We start from the raw sequence: 21918 nt of genomic DNA on the forward strand, positions 1-21918 counted from the left end.
ATATTTTTTAGTAAAATATGTCTTGTTATTATATATAATTCTATCCAACCAAAAAAAAAATAAACTTAAATAAATTACATTTAAGTTATATATATATATATATATGTAGACGTTCTCGTATAGACGTCTGCTATGTATTTGCAGACGTATAAACATGAAGTTCTCCTGGGACTTTCATAACCTATTCTTCTCTTGAAAATAATGGAAAAATTTCATATAAACATATGTCCTAAAATGATTTTTTTGCGAGTTACGGCTAGTGAAAAATTTCGCTTGGATTTCAGCTAACCGGGTAAATTGAAGTCGTACTAAAATTTTTAGAACCGTAATTAAAGGGCTTAATTAATGATTTATTATGGTTTTTTACCTGAAAAATCGAATAATATGGTTCCAAGAATCGTATCTGCAGGGGTTTTTTAAAAACATGGGGTGAAAACCAGTAGATTGGGGTAAAAAACAAAGTTTTTTTTTTATATTTGACGTACAATAACTTTGTTAAATTGATAATAAACACATAAAACTTGTAGAGAAATTAATTCTAAATAAAATGGTGTAGATAAGTTGAATAAAACGAAGAAAAGTTAGAAGAATTCGAATTTTATTTACAAAAAGGAAACTTGATCAAAGTGCATTATACGTATCAGTTTATAGTAAATGTTCAAAAACGAGCCCGCCATTTTCAAAACATTTTTTGACTCGCTTCTGTACTAGTTTTCTTGTTCTTTTTAGTTCTTCAAGGCTGTTCTCAAGTCGTTCAGCGGATAATTAATTCTTCATAAGAATGTATTCTTGTTGGATCTGTTATTAACAAAAAATGTATTATCCGAGTAATTTTTTATATATTTTTTATTTTATTTTAAAACTTTTGAGTAATTTCTAGTTTTTTTAAATAATTCTTTAACCGCAGTTTTTAACAGTGTTTTTACAAATTTTTTACATTACAAAAAAAATATTTTTTTTTTGTTTCCATTAAATAACTCCTTTTTTGATAATTGTAATAATGTACTATTTCTAAACAAAATTCTTTGTTAGAGTAAACAACAAAAAATAACAGTTTGTGTATATATATTTTAAGATGGGAGAATAAATTTTAAGAAAATTTTTTACAAAGCTATTCATATATATGTTAAGCTTAATAAATTTATTTAAATAAAGCGTAGGATAGAACCAAAATATTTTGAAAAAACTTTTCTGAGTATTAGTTCCGCGGTCCATAATTTGAAAAAAATATAGACATTATTTGATAGCGCTTTACTTATGATGTAAAATCATTAAATCGAATGGAGATACAGCAAAAGAACACGCATAAATTCTAATTTTAAGATATGTAGGTTGAGGTTTTTTTAAAAAAAATGCTGACAACACAAATACAGTCCTATAACTGTGGGTTGTTTCTGATTCACTGCTTACACACACAACTTAATTTAAAATATTTATTATTTTTTCTAAACATAATATATTTTCGTTTATTTAATTCAGCGATTCTAACTAAAGCGCACGCGCATACCGTATTTAATTCGGGTGGGTGCCACACCCAAATAATACTAGTACCGCCACGGTACTAGCGGCAACGGTCTGCACTAATTAAAGAATTGGAATTTCATAATTTACACAAAACAGATTTCGCTTGACTACGGTCAGCAAACCTGTGAAGGTGCATGGCTTAACGCACCAGGTACCAACCCTGGCGCGATCGAGTCGAGACCCGGCCGGCCTTAGTTACCTTTTTACGCTGTAAATATTATATTTTCGATATGTCGATTTGGGTAAGAATATTATATCGTATATTAATTGTAATTATTGTATTTTATAATGAAATATCTATAGGAAAATACACCTGTGGCTGTTAACCAACCCCACGATGTTTTATTTGGGTTTGAGGAAATTACGTTACAGTAAAATCCTGACGAATTCCATTCCATAAACCCCTTGCGCTTCATATCTCTTAATATTTATAAATCTGCCGGCCTTCGTGGCGCAAGTGGTAGCGTATCGGCCTTTCATCTGGAGGTCCCGGGTTCGAATCCCGGTCAGGCATGGCATTTTCACACGATGAAAAAAAATTTTCATTCATCTCATCCTCAGAAGCAATACGTAACGGTGGTCTCGGGGTCTAAAAAAAAAGTTATTAATTTATTTAATATTTTACCGCTCGCCTGTGACGTCACAACATAACAGACAACGGCTACAGCATTTTTTGGGGTAGGGGTGTGATTTAGCAAAAAATATTTTTAGGAAATATATTTTTTTTTTTAATCTTTAACAAATGTGTCTAAGAAAAATATGACCTTAATAAGACGAAACTTTGAGATACCTCAAAGGGTGACCTTGCTCCCTTGACCTTTTAAGTTGAAAATTTAATGACATCAATGTCCCGTATATAGAAGTAATCCGATCAAGTTTGGTCAAAATCAGTCCAGTAGTTCTGGAAATATAAGGTGATTTAGAGGATAACACCGAAAACACTCGTACATCCGAATATCCGGAAAATTTCCGTCCGGTATTTTTGGTTCCTTAGGTGTGAAAACCGCATATTCCCAAATTGAACCGATTATAATACTTTCCTTTCTAGAGCTATAGCTTTTCTATTGCGTATCTAGACGGGAAAGTAAAAATATTTTTCGATTATTTATATATGCATTGTAGGTAACAAATTTGCTTCAATTTTTTGTTTCTAAAATCCTTATGAAGAAAGTCGAAATTGGTTTTTTTCGCGATATTCCACCCCCTTAATTTATACGATTAATGCCTTACCTATAGAAATATTTGTGTCAAATTTAAAGATAATCGGTTCAGTCAATCCTAATATATAAAACCAAATTCAGTACGACAAACTTACATACAGGTACATATGTTTTATTGGTCTAGGTGAACCGGTTGGACTTTAAAACGTAAAAATTTGCAAAAAATCCGATATCCCATTTTTGATATGATAACCGTATTTTCTCCATTATAACTATATTTGTCGGGAAAGTAAAGCGATTTATTTGGTAAAATTTTATAGATTAAAACAGAAAATCAAGTCAAAATCGGCGCGTTTCGAAGTATTTTTTATACCACATTATCAGGTTAAAATTTAATAAAATAGATTAATTAGATTTTTTTTTACTAGAAAAAACCCGGGCGTAAGCCCCATCGCGAAAATGTTACATGATTTATGTTTCATTACGCATGATTTTGTTAAATGTTTTTGCCGATTATTATTTTTACGTTTTGTTCATGAATTTACCGTACTAACAGCAACAAATATTTACAAAAAAAGCTTCAAAATTGTAAACATTTTTAGCTGTTTCTTGAGTTGTGATTTTTTAACGCAGCTCTAACCCCAGTGTTTTCCTTTTTTATCTCCAAAACACATAGAAATATAATGTTTAAGGCTAGTCGTATTGATAACAATGATTTGGCTTGGGACGCGGTGTTGCTCCTTTAGCCTTTTACGTGTTTGTGTGAGGTTGTGTTAGTTGCCAATCCAGCTGCTGCTATTGGCGCAGAGCAGACACGTGATGCGCCGGACAAATGCGCCCCAACGACTCTCTCCCGCTAAATAAAATATACCGTTTTTAGCGCTAAATGTTAACTAAATCCCTTTTTTAATTAATAAATTTAAACGAATGAAATCAATAAATAATAATAAGTATATAAAAATACAAATATAAAGTATAAATTAAAATAATCTACGGTTAGAAATTAAATTAAATATACGTGTAAATTAATCGACAACGGACTGCTTCTAGCAGGAGAGAGTCGTGGAGGAAGCCGTGTGCAGCCATTCGGCGCACCGGGTTGGTCTAGTGGTGAACGCGTCTTCCCAAATCAGCTGATTTGGAAGTCGAGAGTTCCAGCGTTCAAGTCCTAGTAAAGCCAGCTATTTTTACACGGACTTGAATACTAGATCGTGGATACCGGTGTTCTTTGGTGGTTGGGTTTCAATTAACCATACATCTCAGGAACGGTCGAACTGAGAATGTACAAGACTACACTTCATTCACACTCATACATATCATCCTCATTCATCTTCTGAAGTATTATCTAAACGGTAGTTAACGGAGGCTAAACAGGAAAAAGAAAGAAAAAAGAAAAGAAAGCCATTCGGCGCACCACCATTGATCCGTTCTGCGCCAGTATCAGCTGAAATAATACTGTGAACACATATATCAAACAAACAAACCGACGCACCGTAATCTTTTATAGAGAGTGAAAAGAGAATTTAATTAAGTAATTTTAAAAGGCAATTAAAAACATAAAACATATTATTCTAGAACTTATTTATAAAATAAAAAAGAAAAAGAATATATTACATTATAAATACAATTATACTTTATCTGGTATAATTTTAAGATTTGTATTTATATTTATTTTTACCGTTTTTAAATTTTAATTTATTTTTTTTGTTTGTTTATTATTTATACAAATTATTTACGAACACAAATATATCTTTCATTTATTTTCATCCTACCCTATCGAACGGCATTTGTATGTTTTGTGTGTATGCATTCCTCTTAGCTTAGCATCGGAGTGTACCGATCACTAGCGGAAAATCCCGATTGGTTAGTACATGTGTCCTGGTGGTCAGGTGTACACTTGTTATATTATTATATATCTATCGAAGTTTTGGGAAAATTTACTACTTTCTAACCGGATCCGAATATTCGGACGAAGATCGCAAATATCTCAAAAACGGTCGGTCCTACGCTCTAAAAGACTTTTTTCGACCCCCTTATTCGATCCCAGAAATACCCGTCGAATGATATATTTTCAAGCGCCCCTGAGTCGTCCGGAAATCGGGGAGGAAATACGATTGGTTGTCACCGCAATATCTCGGCAACCGCTCGTATGATTTACACGATTCAAATGTCGTATGTATCATCTCGTCGAGCGCTAACCGTTCCCTGTCGAAAGGGAAAAGATCCAGCCTCGCATCGAACGACCGAACCGCATAGCCGCTATGTATCGGAAGTAACGAAGCGGATCTTATTTATCCGGAAATTAGATAGTTTTGATTGTACTCGCCCACCGTAAATCGTGCCGTTCCGATCTTTCGCTAAATACGCTCAAACCTGTGCGCTAGCGCGGCTGTAAAGTGTAAAATTATGAAGACTGTAAAAGTAGAAAATAAAAAAATTATATAAAAAAAACTTTTTTAAAAACCAGTCTTATATTAAATGCATTAAGAAATAGAAAATAAAATATATGTAAATTATTTTTTTCTTCTTATATACCTTATATTTGTTTATAATTGCTTTTCTTAAAAAGATAATGAACTATAACCAAAAAGTAGACGCTTAAACGTATCGATCGCTAGCGGAATTCCTGATTAATTAGTTCAATTTCTAGAGTTAAATTTCTAATTTAACTTTCGTTATAACAGTCTTCATCACTCAAAAAAAAATATTTTTACACAAGAGGTATTCAATTTTGGACACCTAATAATCCCAGGAGGAATAATAATGCAGGAGAGGAAGCGATTGATAGATTATACAAACTGGTGTGTAATATTTATGAAAAAGGGGAATTCCCATCAGACTTCAAAAAAAGTGTTATAGTTATGATACCAAAGAAATCAGGGGCAGATAAATGAGAAGAATACAGAACAATTAGTTTAACTAGTCATGCATCAAAAATCTTAACTAGAATTTTATACAGAAGAATTGAGAGGAGAGTGGAAGAAGTGTTAGGAGAAGACCAATTTGGTTTCAGGAAAAGTATAGGGACAAGGGAAGCAATTTTAGGCCTCAGATTAATAGTAGAAGGAAGATTAAAGAAAAACAAACCGACATACTTGGCGTTTATAGACCTAGAAAAGGCTTTCGATAACGTAGACTGGAATAAAATGTTCAGCATTTTAAAAAAATTAGGGTTCAAATACAGAGATAGAAGAACAATTGCTAACATGTACAGGAACCAAACAGCAACAATAAAAATTGAAGAACATAAGAAAGAAGCCCTAATAAGAAAGGGAGTCCGACAAGGATGTTCCCTATCTCCGTTACTTTTTAATCTTTACATGGAACTAGCAGTTAATGATGTTAAAGAACAATTTAGATTCGGAGTAACAGCACAAGGTGAAAAGATAAAGATGCTACGATTTGCTGATGATATAGTAATTCTAGCCGAGAGTAAAAAGGATTTAGAAGAAACAATGAATGGCATAGATGAAGTCCTACGCAAGAACTATCGCGTGAAAATAAACAAGAACAAAACAAAAGTAATGAAATGTAGTAGAAATAACAAAGATGGACCGCTGAATGTGAAAATAGGAGGAGAAAAGATTACGGAGGTAGAAGAATTTTGTTATTCGGGAAGTAAAATTACTAAAGATGGACGAAGCAGGAGCGATATAAAATGCCGAATAGCACAAGCTAAACGAGCCTTCAGTAAGAAATATAATTTGTTTACATCAAAAATTAATTTAAATGTCAGGAAAAGATTTTTGAAAGTGTATGTTTGGAGCGTCGCTTTATATGGAAGTGAAACTTGGACGATCGGAGTATCTGAGAAGAAAAGATTAGAAGCTTTTGAAATGCGGTGCTATAGGAGAATGTTAAAAATCAGACGGGTGGATAAACTGACAAATGAAGAGGTATTGCGGCAAATAGATGAAGAAAGAAGCATTTGGAAAAATATAGTTAAAAGAAGAGACAGACTTATAGGCCACATATTAAGGCATCCTGGAATAGTCGCTTTAATATCGGAAGGACAGGTAGAAGGGAAAAATTGTGTAGGCAGGCCACGTTTGGAGTATGTAAAACAAATTGTTGGGGATGTAGGATGTAGAGGGTATACTGAAATGAAACGACTAGCACTAGATAGGGAATCTTGGAGAGCTGCATTAAACCAGTCAAATGACTGAAGACAAAAAAAAAAAAAAATAATCCCATTCCGAGACGCCGCCCGCCGAGACAACTTGCCCGTAGAGCTTAGCTGCGGAAGTGTGGCATAGGCACGTCCTGCAGCTAGTTATTAATAAAATCTAGTAATTTTAACCGAAATTAATCGATATTTAAAAGCACGAATGGTATACATAATGCGCATTGATTACTGAAAGAAAGTGTACGTGAATTTCTCTCTTTAAATTATATAAAATAATATTAAATTATGAAAACGGCTTTATATCAAAACAAGAGGCAGAAACAAGTGCGGATCTACATAGTTACAAAATTACCTCTTTATTGTGTATTTGACATTTTTTCTGCCATTTTGAATGAAAATTTTTGTTTTTAAATAAGAAGGTGGACAAGTGATACATCATTTTAATGTATACTCTTTCCAGAAAAACGGTATCGCAAATTATTTCTTCATAAATTCCTTAGTTTTTTAGTTATAATTAATGAAATTTGCAAAAAAAACGGAAAAATCGTGGTATTACGTAATAAAAACGAGGTAAAACAAACTGTAATAACTTTTTTATATATTATTACCTTTAGAATTACATTCAATAATAGATTTGAAGCAGTTAATTTACTAATAATACCAGCCTTCACAATAATAATAATTACAATAAAAAATAATACACGTTAACTAATAATTTGCCATATTAAATGGCTAGGTCAACCGACATTATCAGAATGTTTAATTATAAAATGTAATTAATTGTTTTGTTCCTAAATTACTTAACGTAATAAATTAAAAAAAAAATTTAAACAACTTAATAAATGTATTATTAATTTAGAGTAGTAAATTAGCTGATAAATTTACAAGAATGCAAGTTATTAACTTCTCATTTTGGCTTCTTACTTTAGTGTACAAGTACAGTATTGAATTGTCTTCAAATTAATTACTTGTTGGAAAATTGAATTGTGCGGGTTGAAATCTTTGTTCTCTAATGCAAATTTTACTATTATATCTTCATTTATTCATTTGGTTTTATCGAAAAACTATACATTTTTTTAATGTAAAATCGAAAGAATAACTTTGTTGACGTACTAAATTACGGTCTTTACAAGAGGTTTGCGATTTATTTAATAATAATTTCCAAACAGCGAACCAATAAGTAAATCGACTGGCCGAGACCGAAAAAAAAAATAAAAAAAAAAGAAAGAAAACTGTATGTGAAGTCGGATTCGAATAGATGTGCCTTCTCCTTATAAAATCCAAATATTTCATTAATTAAAATTTTAATTGGCTATAACTCTGGAACCGATGTAAATAAGTACCATTTATGAAAAGCTCTCAATGAGGGCTTATTACTGCAGTTAAGATAAAGCCCAAAATCCAAAAAAATTGGATTTTGGGTTTTTTTGGACGCTTTTGATTCAGTCGATTGCAATCAAAAGGGAAGGTGAACAATTAGATGTTACAACAGTTCTAAATCCAAAATTTTGACGCGCTACGGCTAATCGTTTTTGAGTTATGCGAGATAATGGATAAAGGGACGATCGAAATGGATATTTCCGTTGAAATCTGAAAACCGAAATTTTTTTACCATCACAATACTTTCTTACTTAGTTACAAGGACGTAAAAATCTGATGTCAACACTTCCCGAATTACTTTTGAATAGCTTATCGTGTCTTTTGAACTTATATGGGCGGAAGTTATAAATTTTGAAATAGGGGATTTTCTCTTTACTGCAGGTTTCTCTAAAAATTCATTTCTCTAAACATTTTTTCCTTTAAAAGAAAAAAACTTTTACGTAGTACATATTCAATTTATTTATTAAATAATAGTTTAAATAAAAATAGCTGTAAGGGAAATTGTTCGAGAAAAGAGTTTTCAAAATATTGTTTCACTTACTCAGCGCCGGAAAATTTTTCAGGGAATTCATTGACCTTTTTAAAATGATTTTACATTTGTTGGCATTATATGCCGACAAAAATATCAGACAATTCTTTTTCTTTAAATTTGGAAAAACATTAATGTCGTTATCATTTTAACGTTAAATCAATAAAACATCTTTCACTTTACTACGTATAATTTGATTATTATTGCCAACATTTTACTTTCTAAATCTTCTAACTTATTAATTAATTGCACTGTATAATTTGTTATATTTCTTTTTATTGTAATTATTATTATTATTACTATACGGAGGTTCAGGAAATTAGTCCCGATCAAGTACGTCATTTTGTTACAAAATTCGTTATCTTTAATCGAGGTAATTGTTATTTGATATTAGCTTGCGTTTTCCTATTATATGTAGACAACTAGCCGGCCCGGCTAGCTAGAACCTGGACCCTCGGGGCTGAGGTCGGCTCAGGCAATCCTGGAGCCAACTCAAGTGTTCCTCGCGAAGCCTACCCCGTGGCCGTAGAGCCCGCTTCGCTCGCCATCCCCAATTTGCTATGGGGACCGACGCCTGGAGGTCCGCAGATATCACTTCGGTCGTCATTTCCGTTTACCCAGAGGGCTCCACCCCCTGGACCATCGCAATGTACGTTATCCTCACGGTTGCGAGAATAATACTTATAAATAACAATTAAAGTATTCAATCTTATAGGAACCTGAAAAAGAAAATAAATTACAAAATATACAATAATCGTATCTACGGTAACTAAAGTATACACACCTTTGACGACCAAAATTCGTAATTTATTTCTCTGCCGCGGTGGCATAAATATAATAATGAAGTAACAGGATTAATCTATTTTTTCCTCAATTAATATCTTTAATTCACAACTTCATCCTCATTGGGGGATGAAGAAATAATGAATATTTTTAACATCTTAACCTTCAAGGTCTAGATCGATGACGTAAAACCTTCCCTGGGATAATATTATGTATCCTGCAAATTTGAAACTAATCGGTCGATTGGTTCTCGCGTGATGGGATAGCAAACAAATAAACTTCATATAATATTTTTTTTTTTTGTCTTCAGTCATTTGACTGGTTTGATGCAGCTCTCCAAGATTCCCTGTCTAGTGCTAGTCGTTTCATTTCAGTATACCCTCTACATCCTACATCCCTAACAATTTGTTTTACATATTCCAAACGTGGCCTGCCTACACAATTTTTCCCTTCTACCTGTCCTTCCAAAATTAAAGCGACTATTCCAGGATGCCTTAGTATGTGGCCTATAAGTCTGTCTCTTCTTTTAACTATATTTTTCCAAATGCTTCTTTCTTCATCTATTTGCCGCAATACCTCCTCATTTGTAACTTTATCCCCCCATCTGATTTTTAACATTCTCCTATAGCACCGCATTTCAAAAGCTTCTAACCTTTTCTTCTCAGATACTCCGAATGTCCAAGTTTCACTTCCATATAAAGCGACACTCCAAACATACACTTTCAAAAATCTTTTCCTGACATACAAATTCATTTTTGATGTAAACAACTTATATTTCTTACTGAAGGCTCGTTTAGCTTGTGCTATTCGGCATTTTATATAGCTCCTGCTTCGTCCATCTTTAGTAATTCTACTTCCCAAATAACAAAATTCTTCTACCTCCATAATCTTTTCTCCTCCTATTTTCACATTCAGCGGTCCATCTTTGTTATTTCTACTACATTTCATTACTTTTGTTTTGTTCTTGTTTATTTTCATGCGATAGTGCTTGCGTAGGACTTCATCTATGCCGTTCATTGTTTCTTCTAAATCCTTTTTATTCTCGGCTAGAATTACTATATCATCAGCAAATCGTAGCATCTTTATCTTTTCACCTTGTACTGTTACTCCGAATCTAAATTGTTCTTTAACATCATTAACTGCTAGTTCCATGTAAAGATTAAAAAGTAACGGAGATAGGGAACATCCTTGTCGAACTCCCTTTCTTATTATGGCTTCTTTCTTATGTTCTTCAATTGCTACTGTTGCTGTTTGGTTCCTGTACATGTTAGCAATTGTTCTTCTATCTCTGTATTTGAACCCTAATTTTTTTAAAATGCTGAACATTTTATTCCAGTCTACGTTATCGAATGCCTTTTCTAGGTCTATAAACGCCAAGTATGTTGGTTTGTTTTTCTTTAATCTTCCTTCTACTATTAATCTGAGGCCTAAAATTGCTTCCCTTGTCCCTATACTTTTCCTGAAACCAAATTGGTCTTCTCCTAACACTTCCTCCACTCTCCTCTCAATTCTTCTGTATAGAATTCTAGTTAAGATTTTTGATGCATGACTAGTTAAACTAATTGTTCTGTATTCTTCACATTTATCTGCCCCTGATTTCTTTGGTATCATTACTATAACACTTTTTTTGAAGTCTGACGGAAATTCCCCTTTTTCATAAATATTACACACCAGTTTGTATAATCTATCAATCGCCTCCTCCCCTGCACTGCGCAGTAATTCTACAGGTATTCCGTCTATTCCAGGAGCCTTTCTGCCATTTAAATCTTTTAATGCTCTCTTAAATTCAGATCTCAGTATTGTTTCTCCCATTTCATCCTCCTCAACTTCCTCTTCTTCCTCTATAAAACCATTTTCTAATTCATTTCCTCCGTATAACTCTTCAATATATTCCACCCATCTATCGACTTTACCTTTCGTATTATATATAGGTGTACCATCTTTGTTTAACACATTTAATATACTTTAACACATATAATATATACTCGTATATACCTTACCGAATATCCGTCATCGAATGTACCTGATGCGCGCAAAAGTTAGCCTTCAACCTACTAACAAATATCTCGTTTAAATTTCCAAAATCGGACGATTGGCAGAGATATTGTAAAAGCACCTCCCAAAACAACGCCCTAGGAGCACTCCGTTTGTTACTAGTCGATGGTGATGATCAGTCTAGCCTCCCGCGTGGTGCTCGCATATTTCACCATTCTAGCCTCACACGCAGTCCCAGCGGGGAGCCCGTTATCGAAAAAAGAAATTTTTTAAATTTAACATTTAATATTTTATTTAATGTAAATTTAATTCTATTGTTTATGTAATATTATTAATTCGATCGATTCGAATCGTTCAGTTGAAACCCACCTCGTAAAGCGATAAAGACTCACAGTTTACAGTTGATTAATTCAGTTCGTTTAAGTCTGTGCTTCAGTCGGCAAATATCCACTGCTACCTATCTATATTATTATATAAAGAGGAAGAGGGTTTTTGTTTGTTCGAGATAAACAAAAAACTACTCGATCAATCGCAACCAAATTTTTACTCTAACATGTATTATACAGCGATGCGCATAATGCACTTTGATCCAGTGTACTTTTTTAAATAAAATTTGAATTTTTCTAACTTTTCTTTCTTTATTTAACTTATCTTATACCATTTTGTTCAGGATTAAATTTTCTGCAAGGTTTTGTTTTTATTACACATTTAACAGAGTGTACTCGGACATAAAAACCGGGGTTTTACACCAAGATTTCACAAAAAAAATACTACAGATAAGGTTCCCAGAACCTATTTATTCGATTTTTCAGGTCGAAAATCATAAAAAATTACTAATTAACCTTTTAACCTAATTAGGCCTTTTAATTAACATTCTAAAAATTTCTGTACGACCTCATTTCACCGGGGTGTAGCTGAAATCCGAGCAAAATCTTTCACTAGCCGTAACTCGTAAACAAAGCATTTTAAGATGTACGTTTATATGAGTGTTTTCCACTATTTTCACGAATAGAATACGTTATGAAATTTCCGGGAGAACCTCGTGATAGATTATGGTATATTATATACCGGTAATAGTAATTATGCCAAAAACAAAATCACAAATATAACTTAATTTTTGCAATAAAAAAAGTCTTACGTTTAAATTAACTGTTAAAAAGCTACAATTGGGCCACAAATGAACTTCATATAAAGGTAATAGACGAACCATCGAAATCAGCCAAAATCAAAGCCATAAACTTTGACTACGAGAGAATTGATTTTATTATATTATTTTTCACTATCTCATTTATTTAAATAAACTGAATTCAGTTTATAATTAATTATTTTGCGTTTAATATTTATAGAAATATAATATTTATTGGAATGCTTTTAGAAATAAATATAATACTGAAAATATACGTTTTTTTAGCGTATTTCCAAAGAATTTGAAAATCGCTTCTGCGACCGGTCGTATGAATGTATCTGCTGGACAGAAATCGTAATAGATTTCGATGAAACTTATAGGATAATGTAAACCTATCGGGAATAGAGCCATATTGATTTTAATGCGAATCGGTTCGCAGAAACCTGACGCACAAAGCGAATTTTCGGTTACATTTTCAATGTTAACTTAAACCGGAAATCCGCCCATCTGACTTAAATATTTCAACTAAATTTCATAGAAATCGGTTCGTTTATTCATGAGATACAAGGTCGAAAGTAGTGCGGGACACATACATATATATGTGATTTTTCGATCTAAATAAACTAGATAGATCCTTAAACGTAAATATTTACAAAAAAAAACGTTACTCCATTTTTGACATGATCATCGTTCTCTCCACTTCAATAAAGTTACTAGCTGCAGAGCGTCCCTCCGGGTGGGCTGCCCTGGCGGGCGGCGTCTCGGAATGGGATTATTAGGTGTTCAAAATTGATTATCTCTTGTGTAAAAATATTTTTTTTTAACGATGATAATTGATATAACGAAAGTTAAATTAGAAATTTAACTCTGGAAATCCCGATTGAACTCTAGAATCGGGATTTTCCGCTGGTGATCGGTACATTCCGCTGCCTAATTTTTGGTTGTAGATCATTATTTGATGAAGAAAAACAATCACATACATAAATTTAAAAAAATGTTTAAACACCCACCGCTTTTAAATTAAACGCACTACAAGGTAAAAACTAATTTTAGGACGGTATCTCAGAATGGATTTGACAACATCCTTTTTATGGTGAAATGTAAGATTATGTGAAACTCATAGCTTCAAATTAAAAATTTGATTTTTTGCCAATTTTTTCTTACGCGTGAAAAATGGCGGAAAGAGTGGGTTGCATGAGCACCCCACTCTGTTTTTTTTTTACATATTTTTTATTTTCTTCAATTTAGTCTTCATAATTTTACACTTTACGGCTTCGCTAGCGCACAAGATTGAGCGTATTTAGTAAAAAATCGGATCGGTACATTTTACGGTGGGTGAGTGAGTGCAATCAAAGCACAGGGCTAAGCGATTTAATTTCCGGATAACCAAGATCCGGTCGATCAAGAGTGTATACGGTGCGTTAAAAAGTTAGCGCTCGACCTGCTGATACATACGCCGTTTGATTTGTGAAAATCGGACGAGCGGTTGCCTAGAAATTACGGTGTCACCAAATCGCCCCCTCCCCAATTTTCCAACGGCGCCCCGGGGGCAGTTGGAAATATTATTATCCGATGGGTACCGCTGGGAGCGGATGGGGCTATCGTGCACGGTGTGGAAAACGTTTTTCAGAACGCCAGGACCGACCGTTTTTGAGATATTTGCGATTTTCGTCCGTATATCGGATCCGGCTAAAAAGTAGTAAATTTTCCGAAACCTTCGATATATATATATCGATATATAATAATATAACAAGTATACACCTGACCACCACGAGACATGTACTAACGAATCGGGATTTTCCGCTAGTGATCGGTACATTCCGGTGCTAAGCTAAGAGGGACACACATACATACAAATGACGTTTAGTAGGGTAGGATTCTTGTAATATTCGTTGGGAGAATTAAATTATATATTTTTTTCAATTCTTCATTGATTTACCGATGTCAAATTTAAATAAAAAACTAATAAACCGTAACTTAACTTCCGACTTCAAAAAAAACGAACTTTAAAGAACTGAAAAATAGTTTTAAAATTTTTTATCGCAATTTGTTTCGCTAATATGTTTTAAATTTTACTTTGTTTAATATTTAATTACTTCTGACGCACTACCGTACCGGGTTTTTTTTTTAAAGTCAGCCCTTTAAATTGAAATTTTCCTTTCTGCCCCTGTCCCGATAAATTATAATCGTTCACGGTTAATCATGAGTTTACTATATTTATTTAGATTGTAAATTATCGTTAATTAATAAACCGGTTAAGTAGTTCTCGCCTGCATAGTTTATTTAATGAAGAGTACATACGTACAAGGACAATTAATCGTCTAACTACTAATTTAAACGCAGCTACAAGATATTAAAACGCCAATTAGCGATAAATTATTTATAAATTGTAAAATTTTTATTTCTTTATTCTTCTTCTTTTTTACCCGACTTCAATTATTATATTACAGTCGTGTCTAATCGGGTATTACTTTTTATGAAGGCAAGGCCCTTTTCAAGGTTTTAAGTGTAAAAAAAAATAAAGAAATAAACGCTGCTGCTTGTTTAATACTCGTATACATCTACCCACCTGCTTTGCTTTACCTTCTCCACTTTTTGTCATTTACTTTACTATTCATGGAGACAAGTTATTCGGTTCATTGTATGTAATGTAACAGAATAAAATTACACAAACTAAATATAGAAGTTCATGATTTAATATGAATGGAGAAACTTTCCGAGGCCATTTATTTTATTTATATATTAATAATATTTGGTTAAACGATTATTTTATAATTCGAACGCATTGCAATATAATTGATTTCCTGGTTTATCCGAACCGATAAACGCATTATAGTTCCGATGACTCACGGATAGAATTTTTTTACTTTTTTCAAAACGAATCCGAAAATAATTTATGACTTTTATCGTTTTCAATTCCCAAGGTCTTATTTTAAGTAATTATATATTGAAAAAATTAAAATTAAAACTCACAAATCATAAATCATTCATTTTTAACGCTTTTTATAAGATACAATATTCTGGATGATTCAAAGGTCGGATGATTTGGTCGCACTTTAAGCAGATTAGTCGATTTCATCTATACCAAACAGATGGCTCACCAGTGGCGGTTTGCGTGTAAGCAGTGTGGAACTGTAGCATTCCACATTTTCACTTGATATTATCGATAACATTTAACATACGACTCCTTTTTTCTTTCTTTATACTTGTACAATATATAAATCCTTAAGATTAATTTCCGTAGCAATTCCCCACTTTACGAAAAAGATACAAAAAAATTTGTACGGAACTGCGCGCTTCACAGTTCCAGCGGTGTAGTATTTGGGTGTTTTGCGCAGGCGCATACGAAGCTGCACGCGATGCTGCAAGGGAGAGAGAACACTGTTTCTGCCGCAGTGCCTACCCTGGCGAGCTGGTGGAAGGTAGTTTTTTCCTCCGCGTGTGTATGGAACGATGGAACGTTCCTCGTTTGTTCCCTTTTTTAGTTTATTCGGTGGAAGGAATACGAAAGCGGTTTAGTTGTTTTTTCAGTAGCGATCAGAAGATGGCGGAAAGGAAGGGCACTTTGATCGCCAGATCTGTCCAAAAGCACGCTGGAAGAGCGAAAGAAACGACAATTAGTAAAAACTAATTACGCATTTGTTTCTGTGCGCATAGAAATTAAGCACCGTTGGACTATAGTATTTTTAAACGGATATTTTATTAAGTTATTACCTAATAATACCAAAAAATATTATCTGTATTCACAATTTATTATTTATTCGCTTAAACAAAATACGGTACCGTATTCTTGAATGCGATAAAGTGTAGAATTAGATTATTATTCTGGTTCCGGCAATTCTATTTGATTCATTTGTTGGTATTTTTATTTTTTTATTTTACAGAAGACTTTAATCGCAGCCTTGAAAAGACCCAGAAAAAATGTTCTGGAGTAGTATTTTCCCCTAGTTTTAGCTACCAGCCACCACTGTGGCTCACCGCAGTCCACTAGTAGACTTACAACGGGGCTTGAACGAAACAATCGAGTAGTAAATCGGACAAACGAACGATGTACTACATCGAGCGTTCTAAAAACGGTAGTCTGCGAAGGCGAATAAGCCTCGTTCCACGGGAACGGACCAGAGCTCGGTGGAATCGCAACATGCATACTCGATCGGCTTCTTGACGAGTATTAAATAAAACTCTCATCGCGTGTTGCATTTTTAGACATTTTGCCTTCGGCTCCTTTAAATGTTTTATCCACGTCAGTCGTCGGTCAAACCACAACTTTAAAAATTTAACACCCGTGCACGGTTCGACCGGTATCCCGTATAAAAAAAAATCCCTCAACAGGAAAAAGCAAATTCATTTCGTTTTCTCTGGGGAAAACGTGAATACAGTCATTATACACCACAATTCTCTTCGGGTTTTGGAGCACCCTCTAACTAGTCGCTAAAGTTCTACAAGCGACGTAAATTGCAAAATCATCTAAAAATAACGAAAACATAACGGTTTTTAGAAAGCTATTATATATATATATATTTATTATACTATTTATGGCTACGACATACAAGGTAACACACAGAATACGTCCCTGCGGTATTCCGTTTTTTAGTGTCAAACTTTCGAATAAGGTTCGTCCCAACTCGAGCGGAAAAGGAGCGACTATTGAAGAACCTATGATAAACTCAAGGAAATTCCCATTTATATTCCACTCACGTAGCGTATTTAGGATTCCTCTCCTTCAAGCCGTATTTTACGCCTTTTGCTTATCAAAAAATACAGCAACCAGGCGTTAGCGAAGTAGGAAGACGTTTTGAGTAACAGATTCCAGGGAAAATACACGATCGATAGAATCTAACTTTGCGGAAACCGCAATTAGGGGGTTTCTCTCAAGGTACTACACTAGGCGACGGTTTACTGTTCGTTCCATCAACTCGCATATAGTACCGATCAAAGAGAGAGGATGATAACTTGAGGGGCGTGACTTATCTTCATGAGGTTTCAGTACGGGAATCACCAACGCTTTTGATCAATAAATCTGCTTCTTGAACCTTATCGAAGAATATTTTATTATAAACAGACAAACGATGTCGTAATGCAGTATCCAAGAGGTGAGATAACATACTAAGCCTGATATTAACGTTTCCAGAGGAAGTGCCACGTGATTTATTCAAAGCACACCTTTGTTCAAAAAAAAAAATTATTGTTTAATTCATTTTGGGAATCTCCGATAACAAACGGAACACTTTCTACCCGCAACTTATACCTTAAACTCGAAATCGTACGACGATATAAGTGAAACTGACGTAAACGTATTTTCAAACTTCGCGATACGTCAGTTTGCGTCGTTACAAGGATGCCGTGATCCACATACGGCCTGAACTTTTCTCCATACAACGTTTCAATTCGCCCTAGAAGATTGCGGCACACTTCCATTTTGTTGTTTTTCTGTTCGACAGTAAGGTATTTTGGAACCGATTTTGCACAAACGTTTTTCACGTCCGATTCGTTTGTAAAAATTTGATGGACTACGGTACGGTTCAAATTCAATTATTCTGCAATAATTCTGACAGGTAATCGCCGGGCGTACCGTATCAAGTCTCTGATTCGCTCAACATTGTTGTCACTTTTTGACGTTAACGGTTTTCCAGAGCGTGGATCGTCCGCAACTGATTCCCGGCCATCTGAAAATGCTTTAAACCGCCTAAAAACTTTGGCTCGTGACAGAGCGTCATCTCCATACGCCCTTTTAAATTTTGAAAAGTTTCAGTAGCATTCTCACCGAGTTTAACACAAAATTTGATCGCATAACGTCGCTCATAGTTAGTATCACTCGTTTTTGCAAACTCGTTTCACGAAAAGTTTGTTTACGTCTCATGTGGTAACAATAAAATAAAAATATTAATACATAATATAAATCAGCCATTCACATAACCATATCTTTACTGGTAACTTTACAGTGTTGCCACTTTGGCTGCCAAAAAAAAAAAACTAGTATCATTTCTTTATTTATATTCCTCGAATATTGCGCATGTGTGTGTGTGTGTGTGTGTGTGTGTGTGTGTGTATGTGTGTGTATTTGATCCTGTTTGGTTCTCCACGTCGAGCGTGCCGGGTACGTTTAGAATATAGATCAGCATAAACGAAATTCTCGGAAACGTTGCTTATAGATCGACCACACTACTCTTTTTTTTTTGTCCAATGACTGTACAAAATTCGTAACGGCCGAATTATTTATCATCTTTTGCAGATAATTGAATCTGTTTGAAAAAACAATTAAAATAAAGATAATTTAACGATTGAGATTGGAGAGATATGATTTGAAGAGATTTCGAATATTATAGGTTTTATATGATTCATATTATGTTAACTTTATTTATTGTCATTGAAGATTATGTATGTTTGCGCGCGCGCACGCGCACCGTCTCACGAGTGTAAACTAGCAAAAATGATTTGTTTAGATCCTGTTTTGACTATTCAAGGACAAAGGAATGCTCTGTAAAATTAAAAATAAAACAAGATAAATATGAACTAGAAGTAAAAACAAATGAAAGGCGACTGTGTGCTGTATATAGACAATAGATAAAGAAGGAAGGCTGTCATGAGTAACCTACGTGTATTGCCTCCGTGATTTTGATTTTTTTTTTCCTTTTATCTATATATACAGTACACGATATTCACTTAGAACATAGCACGTTACATACTGAGTATAAATCATTAAACACACACACACACTGTTAATATTAAATCTTGTTAAAGTTCCTATACTTGTATATTGTCATAACAATATAACTTTTTTTTTGCAGTTGTAATACATCCTGTTCCTTGTTCACCCTTATCTCCCCTCCCTAATCGGTTCTTGTCACTTAGTAAATAATTAAAACTTGACAAATTAACCGCTTGTGTGTATGTGTATATATATTAATGATTAATCCCTTCGTTAATGGATTAATATTTAATCACGTTCTACCGTTTACGAGTTAAACGTAAACTGACATCACGTCAGAAAATAAGTACAAAATCTATTTCTTCTCATAAGAATAATCAGTAAGTCGTTGTTTTTATTATTATTTAATCTGGTTTGGTCCTTTCTATTTTGTATGCCTAAAAACAGATCCGCATTTCGATTTTTAAATAGTCATTACCAGTAAATGAACCGATGATAATTGCTGATGGAGTGTTTGTTATTTTATTTTTATACAAATTGATAATTACCACCCTAATAGCCGATTATAGATGCTGTTATTTTTTTTTTAAACTTAATTTTGTAATTTTGTATTTTGTATGGGAGAATGTTAAAAAGGAAATTCTTAAATCAGCAGAAGCAAACTTAGCGGAATAAAGAGAACCGGTAGAAAACCTTGGGTTTCAGACGATATATTGCAGCTGATGGATGAACGTAGAAAATATAAGAATGCTAGTGATGAAGAAAGTAAAAGGAACTATCGGAAATTAAGAAATGCTATAAACAGGAAGTGCAAACTGGCGAAAGAAGAGTGGATTAAAGAAAAGTGTTCAGAAGTGGAAAGAGAAATGAACATTGGTAAAATAGACGGAGCATACAGGAAAGTTAAGGAAAATTTTGGGGTACATAAATTAAAATCTAATAATGTGTTAAACAAAGATGGTACACCTATATATAATACGAAAGGTAAAGTCGATAGATGGATGGAATATATTGAAGAGTTATACGGAGGAAATGAATTAGAAAAGTTCTATAGAGGAAGAAGAGGAAGTTGAGGAGGATGAAATGGGAGAAACAATACTGAGATCTGAATTTAAGAGAGCATTAAAAATTTAAATGGCAGAAAGGCTCCTGGAATAGACGGAATACCTGTAGAATTACTGCGCAGTGCAGGGGAGGAGGCGATTGATAGATTATACAAACTGGTGTGTAATATTTATGAAAAAGGGGAATTTCCGTCAGACTTCAAAAAAAGTGTTATAGTAATGATACCAAAGGAATCAGGGGCAGATAAATGTGAAGAATACAGAACAATTAGTTTAACTATTCATGCATCAAAAATCTTAACTAGAATTCTATACAGAAGAATTGAGAGGAGAGTGGAGGAAGTGTTAGGAGAAGACCAATTTGGTTTCAGGAAAAGTATAGGGACAAGGGAAGCAATTTTAGGCCACAGATTAATAGTAGAAGGAAGATTAAAGAAAAACAAACCAACATACTTGGCGTTTATAGACCTAGAAAAGGCATTCGATAACGTAGACTGGAATAAAATGTTCAGCATTTTAAAAAAATTAGGGTTCAAATACAGAGATAGAAGAACAATTGCTAACATGTACAGGAACCAAACAGCAACAGTAGCAATTGAAGAACATAAGAAAGAAGCCGTAATAAGAAAGGGAGTCCGACAAGGATGCTCCCTATCTCCGTTACTTATTAATCTTTACATGGAACTAGCAGTTAATGATGTTAAAGAACAATTTAGATTCGGAGTAACAGTACAAGGTGAAAAGATAATGATGCTACGATTTGCTGATGACATAGTAATTCTAGCCGAGAATAAAAAGGATTTAGAAGAAACAATGAACGGCATAGATGAAGTCCTACGCAAGCACTATCGCGTGAAAATAAACAAGAACAAAACAAAAGTAATGAAATGTAGTAGAAATAACAAAGATGGACCGGTGAATGTGAAAATAGGAGGAGAAAAGATTATGGAGGTAGAAGAATTTTGTTATTTGGGAAGTAGAATTACTAAAGATGGACGAAGCAGGAGCGATATAAAATGCCGAATAGCACAAGCTAAACGAGCCTTCAGTAAGAAATATAAGTTGTTTACATCAAAAATTAATTTAAATGTCAGGAAAAGATTTTTGAAAGTGTATGTTTGGAGCGTCGCTTTATATGGAAGTGAAACTTGGACAATCGGAGTATCTGAGAAGAAAAGGTTAGAAGCTTTTGAAATGTGGTGCTATAGGAGAATGTTAAAAATCAGATGGGTGGATAAAGTGACAAATGAGGAGGTATTGCGGCAAATAGATGAAGAAAGAAGCATTTGGAAAAATATACTTAAAAGATGAGACAGACTTATAGGCCACATACTAAGGCATCCTGGAATAGTCGCTTTAATATTGGAAGGACAGGTAGAAGGGAAAAATTGTGTAGGCAGGCCACGTTTGGAATATGTAAAACAAATTGTTAGGGATGTAGGATGTAGAGGGTATACTGAAATGAAACGACTAGCACTAGATAGGGAATCTTGGAGAGCTGCATCAAACCAGTCAAATGACTGAAGACAAAAAAAAAAAAAAAAAAAATTTTGTATCTTCCAAAAATAATATGAGACTTGTC

At 33.8% G+C, this 21918-nt stretch overlaps 1 protein-coding gene across 2 annotated transcripts in view; it reads left to right on the forward strand.

Annotated features, from left to right (window-relative positions):
* Nucleotides 1-21918, forward strand: part of mol (dual oxidase maturation factor 1 mol) — a 205997-nt gene that overhangs the window by 65294 nt on the left and 118785 nt on the right. The gene's annotated exons all lie outside the window — the stretch shown is intronic.

Source organism: Lycorma delicatula, chromosome 13 (genome assembly GCF_047948215.1).
Source record: "Lycorma delicatula isolate Av1 chromosome 13, ASM4794821v1, whole genome shotgun sequence".
Taxonomy (NCBI): Eukaryota; Metazoa; Arthropoda; class Insecta; order Hemiptera; family Fulgoridae; genus Lycorma; species Lycorma delicatula.